A 15,970-nucleotide genomic window follows, 5' to 3' on the forward strand; every position below is an offset into this window, starting at 1 on the left:
GCTTTAGACTTTGGACTTGAATATTTTGTATAAATAACTAATAAATAAACAACAATTTGGCCAAAATGTTAAACTAAAAGACCATTTTATTTATTAGTTATTTATACATGTATATTTAGGCACTGTACCGTATATAAGTTTTTCTGGATGTGCACTGAGCTTTGTCTGTGTTTTATGTTATGTCTCTGGTTTTAAATTATATTGCCATGCTCAGTAGCACTCCTCTGTGAAACTTATATGCTTATATATATGTTGTGGGTATTTTGGGGGTTCAATTTGAGCTTGTACAGTAGGTGTTCTGTATGTTTTATAATTCTTGTGCAGCTAGTCTTGGCTGTTTTGGAGGGTGGCAACCTCCTATCCAATTAAAGCTCACTCCCTCCCACATTTAAATGGTTAAAAGCTCACTCCATGGCATCTCCAACTATCAGGGGAACTTGCCTGCATGCAGTGTGATTGTGACAAATCTATTACAGAGTGCTTTTCCTGGTAATGTACAGGTTAATAAAAGCTTCAATCAGACTTAGAACTTTTGCAACTTATATTGACAGATTTATTATAAATCATTCTTCCTGGCAATGCACAGGTTATATTTAAAACCAGAGACATAACATAAAACACAGACAAAGCTCAGTGCACATCCAGAAAAACTTATATACGGTACAGTGCCTAAATATACATGTATAAATAACTAATAAATAAAATGGTCTTTTAGTTTAACATTTTGGCCAAATTGTTGTAAGCCCTTGAGCCAAACTTCACGGCAGACCACGTTCAAGGGTCCCTACACTAATATAAATTCTTAATAACCTGTGCATTGCCAGGAAGAATGATTTATAATAAATCTGTCAATATGAGTTGCAAAAGTTCTAAGTCTGATTGAAGCTTTTATTAACCTGTACATTACCAGGAAAAGCACTCTGTAATAGATTTGTCACAATCACACTGCATGCAGGCAAGTTCCCCTGATAGTTGGAGATGCCATGGAGTGAGCTTTTAACCATTTAAATGTGGGAGGGAGTGAGCTTCAATTGGATAGGAGGTTGCCACCCTCCAAAACAGCCAAGACTAGCTGCACAAGAATTATAAAACATACAGAACACCTACAAGCTCAAATTGAACCCCCAAAATACCCACAACATATACATAAGCATATAAGTTTCACAGAGGAGTGCTACTGAGCATGGCAATTTATATTTAAAACCAGAGACATAACATAAAACACAGACAAAGCTCAGTGCACATCCAGAAAAACTTATATACGGTACAGTGCCTAAATATACATGTATAAATAACTAATAAATAAAATGGTCTTTTAGTTTAACATTTTGGCCAAATTGTTGTAAGCCCTTGAGCCAAACTTCACGGCAGACCACGTTCAAGGGTCCCTACACTAATATAAATTCTTAATAACCTGTGCATTGCCAGGAAGAATGATTTATAATAAATCTGTCAATATGAGTTGCAAAAGTTCTAAGTCTGATTGAAGCTTTTATTAACCTGTACATTACCAGGAAAAGCACTCTGTAATAGATTTGTCACAATCACACTGCATGCAGGCAAGTTCCCCTGATAGTTGGAGATGCCATGGAGTGAGCTTTTAACCATTTAAATGTGGGAGGGAGTGAGCTTCAATTGGATAGGAGGTTGCCACCCTCCAAAACAGCCAAGACTAGCTGCACAAGAATTATAAAACATACAGAACACCTACAAGCTCAAATTGAACCCCCAAAATACCCACAACATATACATAAGCATATAAGTTTCACAGAGGAGTGCTACTGAGCATGGCAATTTATATTTAAAACCAGAGACATAACATAAAACACAGACAAAGCTCAGTGCACATCCAGAAAAACTTATATACGGTACAGTGCCTAAATATACATGTATAAATAACTAATAAATAAAATGGTCTTTTAGTTTAACATTTTGGCCAAATTGTTGTAAGCCCTTGAGCCAAACTTCACGGCAGACCACGTTCAAGGGTCCCTACACTAATATAAATTCTTAATAACCTGTGCATTGCCAGGAAGAATGATTTATAATAAATCTGTCAATATGAGTTGCAAAAGTTCTAAGTCTGATTGAAGCTTTTATTAACCTGTACATTACCAGGAAAAGCACTCTGTAATAGATTTGTCACAATCACACTGCATGCAGGCAAGTTCCCCTGATAGTTGGAGATGCCATGGAGTGAGCTTTTAACCATTTAAATGTGGGAGGGAGTGAGCTTCAATTGGATAGGAGGTTGCCACCCTCCAAAACAGCCAAGACTAGCTGCACAAGAATTATAAAACATACAGAACACCTACAAGCTCAAATTGAACCCCCAAAATACCCACAACATATATATAAGCATATAAGTTTCACAGAGGAGTGCTACTGAGCATGGCAATTTATATTTAAAACCAGAGACATAACATAAAACACAGACAAAGCTCAGTGCACATCCAGAAAAACTTATATACGGTACAGTGCCTAAATATACATGTATAAATAACTTATAAATAAAATGGTCTTTTAGTTTAACATTTTGGCCAAATTGTTGTAAGCCCTTGAGCCAAACTTCACGGCAGACCACGTTCAAGGGTCCCTACACTAATATAAATTCTTAATAACCTGTGCATTGCCTTATATTGCTTATATATATGTTGTGGGTATTTTGGGGGTTCAATTTGAGCTTGTAGGTGTTCTGTATGTTTTATAATTCTTGTGCAGCTAGTCTTGGCTGTTTTGGAGGGTGGCAACCTCCTATCCAATTGAAGCTCACTCCCTCCCACATTTAAATGGTTAAAAGCTCACTCCATGGCATCTCCAACTATCAGGGGAACTTGCCTGCATGCAGTGTGATTGTGACAAATCTATTACAGAGTGCTTTTCCTGGTAATGTACAGGTTAATAAAAGCTTCAATCAGACTTAGAACTTTTGCAACTCATATTGACAGATTTATTATAAATCATTCTTCCTGGCAATGCACAGGTTATTAAGAATTTATATTAGTGTAGGGACCCTTGAACGTGGTCTGCCGTGAAGTTTGGCTCAAGGGCTTACAACAATTTGGCCAAAATGTTAAACTAAAAGACCATTTTATTTATTTATTAGTTATTTATACATGTATATTTAGGCACTGTACCGTATATAAGTTTTTCTGGATGTGCACTGAGCTTTCTTCCTGGCAATGCACAGGTTATTAAGAATTTATATTAGTGTAGGGACCCTTGAACGTGGTCTGCCGTGAAGTTTGGCTCAAGGGCTTACAACAATTTGGCCAAAATGTTAAACTAAAAGACCATTTTATTTATTAGTTATTTATACATGTATATTTAGGCACTGTACCGTATATAAGTTTTTCTGGATGTGCACTGAGCTTTGTCTGTGTTTTATGTTATGTCTCTGGTTTTAAATATAAATTGCCATGCTCAGTAGCACTCCTCTGTGAAACTTATATGCTTATATATATGTTGTGGGTATTTTGGGGGTTCAATTTGAGCTTGTAGGTGTTCTGTATGTTTTACAATGCACAGGTTATTAAGAATTTATATTAGTGTAGGGACCCTTGAAACGTGGTCTGCCGTGAAGTTTGGCTCAAGGGCTTACAACAATTTGGCCAAAATGTTAAACTAAAAGACCATTTTATTTATTAGTTATTTATACATGTATATTTAGGCACTGTACCGTATATAAGTTTTTCTGGATGTGCACTGAGCTTTGTCTGTGTTTTATGTTATGTCTCTGGTTTCAATCCAAGGACAAGGAGAAAGGAAAAGGAAAATTAGACGCGGGGGCCAGGGGAAAGGGAAGATCACCCTATCCCCTACGTACAACGGAGCAGAAATGAGTATGGACACCTTGGTTGTTAATCTGTCTGATTACACTCTTAATCAATGTGAAATGTCTGTCTTAGCTAGGGGGCCCTCATATGTACCTACTACATTGTTTAATGATTTTGATTTGGAGGTTGACCTATTTAAATTTGAACGTGTATTAAACCTTAAATCATTTTTTTCTAACAGGTCTACAGAATCGGTGCATTCCAATATCCAACCAGGGACAGGTAATCCTCCTATGAACAACAAGGGACAGTTAATTTGGCCACTGACCAGCAAGGGACAGATAATTCGGCTTCTTATCAAGGTACCAAAATGTGCAAGCTCAAATCCACTTTTGTCCCGCCATTTAAAAATCAATCAGTCAGCACATATATACGACTGGTTAAGGGGGACATTGCAAGGTACAAAAAAACAAACATAGGGCTACATACAATATGTCTGTTCAGGAAAAGGAAGCATTAAAAATGTTGACTAATAATAATGAGATTATTATTAAGCGTGCGGACAAGGGGGGTGCCCTAGTAGTGCAGAATTACTCAGATTATAAGGCTGAAACCATCAGACAACTGAGTGACATTAACTGCTACATTAAATTGGATAGGGACCCTACCTTTAACTATGCGAGAGAAATTAAGGAAATTATCCAAATGGGGGTTAATAACCGGTGGATAACAGAGTCTGAATCTGAGTTTCTAACTATGTTGCATCCTAAATGCCCTATTTTCTATACCTTGCCCAAAATACACAAGAATTTAAACAATCCCCCGGGGCGGCCTATTATAGCTGCTATTAATTCATTAAATCAAACCCTTGCAAAATTTGTAGACACATTTCTACAACCTATAGCACAGACAGCCAACTCATACATCAAAGACACGTTTGATTTCCTTGACAAATTAAAAAACTCACCTGGTGATGGGACTAATCATATTCTGGTTAGTTTAGATGTGTCTAGCCTTTATACAATAATCCCCCATGTTTAAGGTCTTGAGATAATCAAGGCCGCCCTCATTCGCCATTATAGTGATACTTTTCCAATTGAACACATTATGCTCATTTTACATTTCATTCTCTATAAAAATTATTTTAGATTTGAGAGTGATTTCTTCCTGCAGATTAAGGCGAGAGCAATGGGCAGTAATATGGCCCCTGCTTACGCCAACATATACATGACACATTTCGAAGAGCAGTACATCTACAAATCAGACTTTTTAGTGCATATTAAAAGCTATTACAGATATATTGATGATGTTTTTCATATGGACAGGTACGGAGGATCAGCTGTTATCTTTTTTTGAGTATCTTAATGGTCTCCATTCACCGGTCCTCCTCACTAATACATGGAGTACACAGCAACTCTCTTTTTTAGATGTCCTCATTACACAGACTAATGGGGAGTTACATACTGATCTTTTTAGAAAGGATACAGACAGAAATGCAATTTTAAGGGCAGATAGCCATCATCCTCCTTCTCTTATTGATGCATTACCTTTTTCACAGAAAGTCCAGGTCTGCAAAATCACGAGCAGGAAGGATCATATTGAACCAGCTATTGGAGAACTACGTGGTAGATTCCTGGCTAGGGGATATCTTCCTGCGTATATCCTCCTGCTGTGTTAGACCGGGCACTGGATAAAGAGGTAAGTGCTACCAAAAATAAGAAGGAGGACGGGGTTGTATTTACCACTATATACAGTCAAGCTGGTGGTTTTATTAAATCTACCATTCTTAAACACTGGCATATTCTGCAAAATGATGATATATTATCTGAAAGTTGCTTTGTACCACCAATGGTGGCATTCAAAAGAGGGAGAAATCTGGCGGATAGCCTGATACATGCAGATAATGAGGGTAACTACAGAACTCCTCATTTTCTGGAGGGTGGCAGACCGGGTAACTTTAGATGCATGAGCTGCTCGGTCTGTAACAGTCTGACTACCGGTAGTCAATTCAGTCACCCCCAAAGCGGGAGGATCATAAAAATCAAAAATAGAATCACATGTAGATCTGAATATGTAGTGTACGTAATAAAGTGTCCATGTGGTCTTCTTTATGTGGGTAAGACCATAAGAATGTTAAAAACAAGGTTCATTGAACATAAAAATGTAATTCGAAAAGGTACGGATCCCTCTATTCTTGTGCAACACTGTGTGGAACACAATCATAATGTTGCCTCTTTACGCATCATGGGTATTGAGACAGTAGCACCTAGACAAGGCACTCCAGATAGGGAGACTTTCTTATTGAGACGTGAAGTATTCTGGATACATGCTTTAAATACCAGCAACGGTATGGGTCTTAATGAGCAACAGAATTTAAAATGCTTCCTTAATAGAAGGTAATTTTTTGTCTTTCTACAGGCATATTTGATCTTGCACCATCCATGGACTCTGCACTTACCAATTGGGAAGATTATCCTTTTTGTGTGTTTTTTTTTTCCTTCTTTTTTTCCCCTGCCTCCCTCCCCCATCCCCTCCCTCCCTCCCCCTTCCCCTCCCTCCCTCCCCCTTCCCCTCCCTCCCCCTTCCCCTCCCTCCCCTTTCCCCTCCCTCCCTCCCTCCCCCTTCCCCATCCTCCCTTCCCCTTCCCCCCCCCCTGGTTGTGTGTACCCATTTCTGACCTAGGTATACACACTAGTATATTCTAAATACTGATGTACTGCATATTCTTATGTGGAATTTCACTGTAACTTTGCAGGATTATACTGATGTCATCAGCAGTATACAGTCACATGGTTTTAATAGTATATTGCTGTATTAGTTTTGTGCACATATGCTTTATTAATATTTTGGTGTGTGGTTTATTTACACTTTCAGGGTGATTTATAGGAGTGTCTCACTCCTCCCTGCTCTGACACTGATCCCATGGCGAAGGATACATCTTTGTCCAGCCCTGTGAGTACAGTCTTGATTGGTGCACGCCCGCCCCCCCTTACCCCCCCCCCCTTAACCCCCCCCCCCTGACTGCCGGGTCAAGCTGACATCATCATGGGGGAGTGTTCAGTCTGGGGAGAGGTGTGGCTGTGGCTGCAGTCCTCCAAGACAGCTCTATGCTGTATTGCCAGGGATTTAGACCTAGACGTCTGACGTCACTAGGGGGTGCCATATGGTAGCTCTGATGTCAACAGGTGGGCGTCAACATCCTGGTTATGTGGCAGAGCGGGGAGGGGTGAGTATCAGGGGGGTGGTATATATTGTGACTGTTTCTTGTGTTTGTAGCCTTCACCTTGACTGCCGAAACGTTGGACTTTATGGCATATTAAACCTCCTTTGAGAAAGACCGTGTGCCTGCTTCTTCTTCTTTGTCCGGCTACAGGAAGGGTCAGGAGACAGGGAGGACAGAGGCAGGAGAACCCCATCTGGCTCCGGCCTTGCCTGTCCCTACGAATAGAAACATACAACCCCTCACTGAATAACATAGCCCTAATCCCATGTAATAATCCTGGGTGTAAACAAAATAATGGTTTTATGAATATTGTAATGGTTTATTAGGGACCTAGGAGGTGGCCAGTGGGGCTGTTATGTGTATTTTTGTTTATTGTGGGTAGCGGGAGTGGGTGAACGGGGTATTGTCCCCAAGGATGGGTGTTTAGGCCTACCGGGTGGGGGGGGTAGCGGGAGGGATTAACCCCTTCATTACCTTAGCGGTATTAACCGCTAAGTTAAAGAAGAGGTTAAGTCATCCCGCAACCCCCTGGCAAGGCCTAAACACCCACCAGGGCCAAATACCACCTTCACCCACCCCCGCTACCCGAAATAAGCCTGGCACGGGTATATAACCCCTTCATTGCCTTGGCGGTAATGAAGTTGCCTGTAAATGCATTTTTTATGCATCGGATTCATGCCGGGGGTCTCTGGTGCTGATATTAATGGATATCAGCTCTGGGACACATGCATTTTATTTTCATCGCAGCTTCACCCCACCTTCTTGCCAACTTTTGTGGCTGGACAATTTGGAGAAGAAACAGCAATTTTAAAGTGGCGATCAGCCGCAATAAGCTGATCAGGGCTTATAGAATTGAGCGTGTTTGAAAAACTGGCGACCAGTGCCGAAAAGTGGCTTATTACCGCGCGTCTGCCGATTTTATTTATTTATTTATTTTCCGGCAAAAAAAAACGGTTATTTTTGCTCTAATCGCCAGTTTCTCTGGGCTTACTGAATCGCTGTAGGCGATTACTGCATGAGGGCCTTAGGGAGGATTTGTTCCTGTAAAGTACACCTAGTTTGGCATAGGATTTGGATGTCAGGGTATCAATGTGCAACCCAAATGTTAAATGGGAGTTGAACTATATGCCCAGATATTTCAAACCAGTAACAGGGGCTAGGATGGTATTAGAGCTGGTTTTTATCTGAAGCTCTGTCATTGGCAGCTTTAGCAATTTAGCTCTGGTCCCAAATACCATTGTTACAGTCTTGTCAGTGTTTAAAATCAGTTTGTTTTAAGAAATCCAGTTTCAAGTCTCAAAAATCAGATTGAAGTATGTGTTCAAGGTCAGAGAGGCGAGGGCTGCGTGCATATAGGATAAGATCTAAAGCCTCTCATAATAATCCGTTAGGAATATTAATTCCTCATCTATCCGACATAAGTATAAAATATACTCTACCAAGACCCCTAATACAGAGTTACCCACCTTATACGGGAGCAGCTGCCAGACGAGTATAGTAAATGTATCTTATTTCTTTTGCCACTGGAGGGCAGCGTGGAGTTACACGGAGGGGCGCCCGTAAGGACGACGTGCCAGTTAGGCGGAAGGAGAAGCGCACACACTTTTATGTGAAACGGATATATTTGGGGAGGGATTTAGTAGTCTGAGTAAGAAAATTAACCATTTAAATATGCACAGATTTTATCCCACTTTTGGAAATTAGGGATGTTGCCTAAAAGTTTGAGAATGCATAAAGTGCCACCCATGGGCTTTAATGAAGCAGCATTTGTGGGCTAAGGGGAACAGCATTCTGTATAAAGGTATTTTGGACTCGATATAAATAATTGATGCCAAAAACTAATATTAAGTAAATTGAGAATGTAAAAATCTTCAACACAAACGTACAGAATGTGATATTCTGAGAGATCTTACAGATGTTATCAAATCCCACAATGAATATATAGAAAATGTCTGTATAGAACGAGTCAAACAAGAATATGCCAATAATACGTTTAATTGGGAGATACAGGGGCCACAATTCAGGTCATTTAGCTGAAAGAAGGGAAGCCGGTCAGCCGGTCAGCCGGTAGAGCAGGTCAGCCGGTCAGCCGGTAGAGCAGGTCAGCCAGTAGAGCAGGTCAGCCGGTAGAGCAGGTCAGCAGGTCAGCCAGTAGAGCAGGTCGGCCGGTACAGCAGGTCAGCCGGTCAGCTCTGAGATCAGCATTACTTATATCTCCTAAACGTTGTCCCCTGCATGTTATGCGCAGAACAGCCTACACTGCATATACTGTACATGAGATACTTAACCCTTTCTTTTCGCTCGACTCTAATCTGAATGATTTGCAAATTGGTTTGTAATTAGAGAGATATTTGTAGCAGAATCCCATGTATGTTCTTTTTACCTTTTTAGATACTGTTTTGTGTAATAAAAGATATGAGATCAGAGGGGCTTCCTGTTTGCACTTGTGTTTTGGCAGAAGTGTATATGTGACCCTATAAACCTTCTTCACACCCGGTTTGGCAGCATGACACTAGTGCAGCGACCTGGGGAAGAATCACTGTGCTGTTAGCAATAGATACAACGGATAAAAAAGACACTACACATAGGTTGGATTAAAGAGAGTATTTTATTTAAATAATTAATCTCTTTGCTGGGAGGGGCCTGCAGCACATTGCAGAGCGATATAGTAACACACAGAGCAATGCATTGCAGGCCCCTCCGGCAGCGAAGGGGTGAAGACCAATGCAGGGTGTATAAAGATCTCACTGATAATTCATGCACAAAGGGCAGTTTGTTGCTGTGATCCAGAGGAAGGCGAAACATAACCCCTGCTGTGCAATGGGGAAAAAAAATTCCTTCCTGACCCCATTAAATGGCGATCGGGTGGTCCCTGGATCACTGCGCAGTGAGATCAGATGGAGCAGCACAGATCAGCGTTGTTATACACAGGGGCACACTCAGTATATAGAGATGCGGGTGATGGGGCCCTTGTGCCCCTGTGTATAACTCACCTGCTCCCCCATCCCCCTGCATATCTATCCCATTCACCCCTTTTCCTCCCGCATACCTCGCAGGGCCGGCCGTCCATTGGTCGCCTAGCGCGCAGAGCTCTTAGGGGCGCATTAATAATCATTATTATTTTTTCCTCTTATTATTTTATTTATTTATCTTTTTTTTAAAATTATTATTCTTTTTTTTATCCAGTATTTTGGCGCCCTTTTATTTTTATTTTGCGTCGCACTGGGGTGCGGTCGCACCCCCTGCAGCCCCGATAGCTACGCCACTGTTTATTTTATTATTTTATTTATCTTATTATTTTTTATACAACTGGGGCACAAATTTTAAGTTTCGCCTCGGGCGCATGAAACCCGTGCTCCGGCCCTGCTCCTTGCTCTCTCTCACCCTCTCACGCCCAATATCCCTATCTCCCTCTAGTACCTGCCCCTCCCGCAGCCTTCCTGATCTTATCTGCCTCTCCTGCGGTCAAACCAACTTCTCAGGGCCCCTAGAAAACCCCTGTATCTACGCCCTGGCTCCTCTGCTACCCGCTCCGGGCTTCTTCTCCGCCTAAAAAAGGTGAAGCAGCAGATCTGTCCGCACCTCTCGTATTCTCCTACCTGCTCCCGGGGTCTTCTCCTCTGCCTAAAAAAGGTGAAGCAGCAGATCCGGCCACACCTGTCGTATGCTCCTTGGTCATCGTACACCACGTCTGCGTCATCGGCCGCCTTGTAGCCCACCTCATTGTTCCACTTGACGCCCGCTTTGTCGTATGCCTCGTCGTCCGCCTCGTAGCCCGCCTCGTCGTCTGGTGGCACAAAGGGCACCACCTTCGTGCGTGTCCTGATCTGCAGGAGACATGAAGTGTTTGTAACCAGGGACAGTGATACTCTGTATCGCAAGAGCTCCTGTGCCACTTATACCCCATCCCCAATACCACGTTATACCGCCCTCCACAGGGCAAATACCCGTTATACCCACCTCCACAGGCCCAGTACCCAGTTATACAACCCTCCCAAGGCCCAGTACCCTGTTATACGCCCCTCCCCAGGCCCAGTACTCGTTATACCCACCTCACCAGGCCCAGTACCCGTTATACTCACCTCACCAGGCCCAGTACCCGTTATACCCACCTCACCAGGCCCAGTACCCATTATATACCCCTCCCCAGAAGGTCATGTTTCTATTTATCAAAAATACATTGAGTTACCTCTGGTTTTCAGGCATGTCCTGGGGGAGTTATCACAGAGACACAGAAACGTCGCTGAGTTTGGGTTAGTAACTCCCTTAACCTCTCAGCAGTTGAATTCCCCATTAGGTGCTTAGCACGTTAAAAACAAGCGTTGCTATTTCTCTGCATGAAGTTGCAGGTAATTGGAAGAGTTACACAGTGACGGCTATTTCATCACTCACCTTCTTCCCCCGAAACGGTCTTTTCTGTCTTATTTCCGGCTTCACATCGGATATCCATATCCATTCTTGGCCTCTGATCTGTATGCAAGACAATGCTTTAAGACAGGGTTGCACAACCTTTTCCCCCTGCTCCCCCCTCCACCTTCCCCACCTTGTCTCCGACGTTCTGATGTAACGACGTCATGTGATATCACGTTGCTATGGCAATGCGACATCAAGTGACGCCTCCTCCCAAGAAAATGTCGTGCCCCTCGATTTGCGCACCCCTGCTTTAAGAGATATTCTGGGACCCTCCAACTCCTCCATCGGACCCGTCCTCATATTGATTGACCTTGCAGTGCTCTGCACTGACTTGCACTGACCTGCTATGGTGCCTCTCAAAATACCATGCTAACTCATTCTGAACATACATGTGTCCTTTCTACATGTTACTCAGCTTGTATGGGCCACAGACAGCTTTCCCGGGGTCCAGGACTAGTTTCCACCGGAGACACTCACCCATGGGTCGGCGACTTTGCGAGAACCCACCCCCCCAACCTGTTTTCTCTTGCACTGCCATAGACAACAACATTTCGGCCTGCTGGTCTTTCTCAGGTAAAGTGGCTAAACCCACTAAATCCAGCAAAGAAAGGCCAGCAGCCGAAACATTGTAGTCTGTGGCACAATAAATTATCTTTTTTTATTCAAATCCGTGTGCCCTTTCCCATCAATCATATTGTATCCATTGGACGAAATGCCGGTCTTCCCTGAGACTAAGGGGCACCGGTAAAAGTATCACTACTTATTGTTTTTTTTTGGTGTGCAGCAAATCCCCATCATTTTTGCGTTCTCTTGCTCTGCCCCAATCTGACACACCACCTTGCTCTCTCACCCCCCTCTTAGACTCCCCCGTCATCCTTTCCTTCCTCAAAGGTTGTCCTTTAATCAGATCTTACCCAAATTGTCTCCATCTCCCTTGGAAATGTTCTGTCTTTAAGCTGTGCGACTCCTCTTGATCCGAACTTTCTTAGCTGACCCCTTTAGGTTTCGGCTCCGAGGGTCTAAAAAATAAGCGACTCCGAAAAGATGTGAAATATGCGCACGGGTCCTAATGGGGCACTGAGGGGGAGACTTAAATACTAGTAAATATAATCTACTGTGCTAACAAATATAATCTATTAACTAAGAAATATAACTTATTAAACAAAGAAATATAATTTATTAAACTAACAAATATAACTTATTAAACTAAGAAATATAATTTATTAAACTTAGAAATATAATCTATGAAACTAAATAAATATCTATTAAACTAAATAAATATCTATTCAACTAAATAAATATAATCTATTTAAAAACAATACAATAAAAAGCTGGAGAAATGATACGTCAACCAAGCCACAGATGTGATGCCAATGAGCGTTGAACTCCTTGCAGATCCACCGTCAGCTGGTTGTGGCAGAAAGTGGTGACATACAGTAGAACAGAGTGGTTGAGCTGTAACCACGGCAGTCAGGTCAGAAATCAACACAATATTTTTTGAAATTTAGAATGAGAATGTTCTGTATGTCACATTCTGGGCTCAGACCCTGAGCCCTGTCACATGTTAGCAGCTTGTGATAATAGAAAGTATCCATATACTGGGATGTGATAAGAAACATGAAGGTCATTTTATACTGGGTCCCATAACCTGCTTTATATGAAGTATCATTTTACACTAATTAGTAGAGATGTTACATTTTGAAAAATAGCACTTCTGGCGACATTGTTCATTTTCTCTACAAATGATAAATGAAAAAGTTGGATAAAACGTTATATGTGTGGGTGTGCGTGCGCAATATATATATATATATATATATAGAGGTATCAGTACCGTGTTAGCCGAGCTTCAATAATCAAAAAATAAATAGATGATACCGTTCTGTGGCTAACGAAATGCTTTTATTTGTGCGAGCTTTCGAGATACACTGATCTCTTCTTCCGGCGATGTTACAATGAATGAAGCAAGCAAAAGGTACTGTATACTTAAAAACAGTGTCTCTTGGAATGATATCTGTGCTGGTCCTTCCCCCGGTGTGGATGTGTTTTATGCCTAGAGGTGTCAAAAGGTTCCTGAAAGCAAGTTATGAAAGAGTGTGTATGTGTATCAGTGTGAATGAAAATGAGTGGAGAGCCCACAGTATATACAGTGCTTTACAAAAGGTGTGTGTGGAGTGGGAGTGGATATAAATGGTGTGGGTGGGTGTGGAAATGTGAGAGTTTGTAGCACAACTAAAAGTGTGTGTGGATACTTTGTGGTCCCTATTGATGTATAGGGATGTAAAAACAGTATTTGTATGTGTAAGAGACAGCTGTGTGTGCATACATATAGCACAGTATGTTAAATTACGCCGCGGGGTCATGTGACGTCACCCTCGTCAAATGCCGCTGCAGGTCACATGACGCCGCATCAAGGTAAGGGGGGGGGGGCGAGAGCACCGGCAGGGGGGCGAGCTGCAAAAGTTTGTGCTCCCCTGGTATAACCAATAAATAATATAGCTGATATAGCAATTTGGTTGTGGCTAGAGAGAGATTATAATGGCAGTGAGAATTAGTGGTCAGAATTAATAACAGTGCAATTACTAAAAAGTAGCTGTAATAAAATAATAATAAACACTCTGCCTAAACACAATAAAAGTCCAGAAACCTAGCTCTAATAGCTATGTTATAACTGAATCATAAAAGGATCCAATTCGGGCGTCCTCTGGAGCCCTGGCAGCTCTCTTCGGGGAAACAACCACCTCCTCGATAGATATCTAAACAAAAAAAAGAAGAGAAAGCGCCCGCTCCATGTGTAAATTCGGTTTAACAATTTCATTTCCTGGACAAGATAAAAATAGCAAACTCACAAACGCCCGTTTGGTAAAAGCATTGTGTGAGACAGGCTCGGGCTCCGTGGTAATCCGGTGGTCAATCCGCAGCTCCAGACTTTGGACGATGACCGGGAAACTCGATAGGCTGCGCCCCTCGCAGTGTGGTCCTCCAGCAATCTGTGGTATGTTGTGGTTCCACTGTAAATCCGGTGTCTCGTCTTGGTCGCGTACCAACTTCCCTTCCGGCGTCAGGACGTATAGTGTGGCAATAGCAACGAGAAGAAAGTACTGAGGTGGGGTTGGATCCCCCTCGGTTATTTCTTATTTTATTAATAAATAATTTACTATATTTTAATCTCTGGTGCGCATTGTGTGCATTTTTCTTCTTGTCTGCACAGTGCTTCAGATGCTGCATCTGAAAAAATGCCCGTGGATCGGGATGTGAGGTAGGGAAGTGACGTCCGCGCCGGAACGTTATTGCCACGCCTCCAAATATTTAGTGCCACGCCCCAAATCGCACCCGCTGCATACCCTGCAAAGCCATAAAAAAGCTCAGGCTTCAGCAAGTGTATTGCAGCGTGTGTGCCTTCCCTCCGTCTGAAATACTATAGACGCAGCCTTATCGACGCTTACTAAATAGGCCCGTGTCTCTCTCTCTCTCTCTCTCTCTCTCTCTGTGTCTCTGTCTCTCTCTGTGTGTCTCTCTGTGTCTCTGTCTCTCTCTCTCTGTGTCTCTGTCTCTCTCTGTGTGTCTCTGTTTCGCTCTGTGTGTCTCTGTCAAAAGAACATTTCAGTATTGCCAAAGCGTGAGTAATAGGGGGTGTGGGACAATGATTACACGAATACTAGGGGGTACGGTATAATGGTTATACAGTACATTACTTTTGTCTCTCTCTCTTTCTCTCTGTGTCTGTCTCTCTCTCTCTGTGTCTCTCTCTCTCTGTGTCTCTCTCTCCCTATGTCCCTCTCTCTGTCTCTCTCTCATTCTCTGTCTCTCTCTCTCTGTGTCTCTCTCTCATTCTCTGTCTCTCTCATTCTCTGTGTCTCTCTCATTCTCTGTCTCTCTCTCATTCTCTGTCTCTCTCTCATTCTCTGTCTCTCTCTCATTCTCTGTCTCTCTCTCATTCTCTGTCTCTCTCTCATTCTCTGTCTCTCTCTCATTCTCTGTCTCTCTCTCATTCTCTGTCTCTCTCTCTCATCCCTGTATGATAGGTATGTTCCAACTCTATTTTTTGCTCTTCTTTTCCGTTTGAGAGGAGGGAGTCCCTCACCTCTTCAGCCACACACCAGGAACGCTGGATTGCTTTCAGACGCTCGGAGAGGCGGATACAGTCGTGAATTGCAGGCACTGATTTATCTGGTAAGTACCGCAAACATGCTTGAACAAGGGCCGTAGACATTTTATTTGATGGTTTAGATTATCATTGTCTGTGGTTGTTAGTTATTGGTATTAGAGTTTTTTGATGTTGTTACGAATCAAATACATTTTGAAGTAGTAATCCCCTCCGAACTGGGCATTCCTGGCCAATAATGCCCTGGCTGTAAGAGTTGAAGGGCCCAAGCAAAGCCCCCACCTCTATACACACTAACACTGCAGGGGCATCAGAGTGTCTTGTTGTCATGGCAACGGGGGGTGTCACGTGATGTAAATTGTTTAATAAATAATTTTTTAAGGTGTCCCGATTTTTCATTTTCGAAATCTGGTCACCTTATTCATCAAGCAGAAAAAGTGAAGAAACAATTGTAGT

General features: G+C 42.3%; 1 long non-coding RNA gene across 1 annotated transcript in view; it reads left to right on the top strand.

Moving 5' to 3' along the window:
- The window catches only part of LOC142475186 (uncharacterized), a 30,401-nt gene extending 14,783 nt beyond the window's left edge, over positions 1 to 15,618 (top strand). The window contains exons 2-3 of the long non-coding RNA XR_012790777.1: positions 14,331 to 14,668; positions 15,477 to 15,618. This is a non-coding gene — a long non-coding RNA (uncharacterized LOC142475186). The remainder of the gene's footprint in view (positions 1 to 14,330; positions 14,669 to 15,476) is intronic.
- Positions 15,619 to 15,970: the final 352 nt, after the last annotated feature.

This window comes from Ascaphus truei, unplaced genomic scaffold, assembly GCF_040206685.1.
Source record: "Ascaphus truei isolate aAscTru1 unplaced genomic scaffold, aAscTru1.hap1 HAP1_SCAFFOLD_1087, whole genome shotgun sequence".
In the NCBI taxonomy this organism is placed as follows: Eukaryota; Metazoa; Chordata; class Amphibia; order Anura; family Ascaphidae; genus Ascaphus; species Ascaphus truei.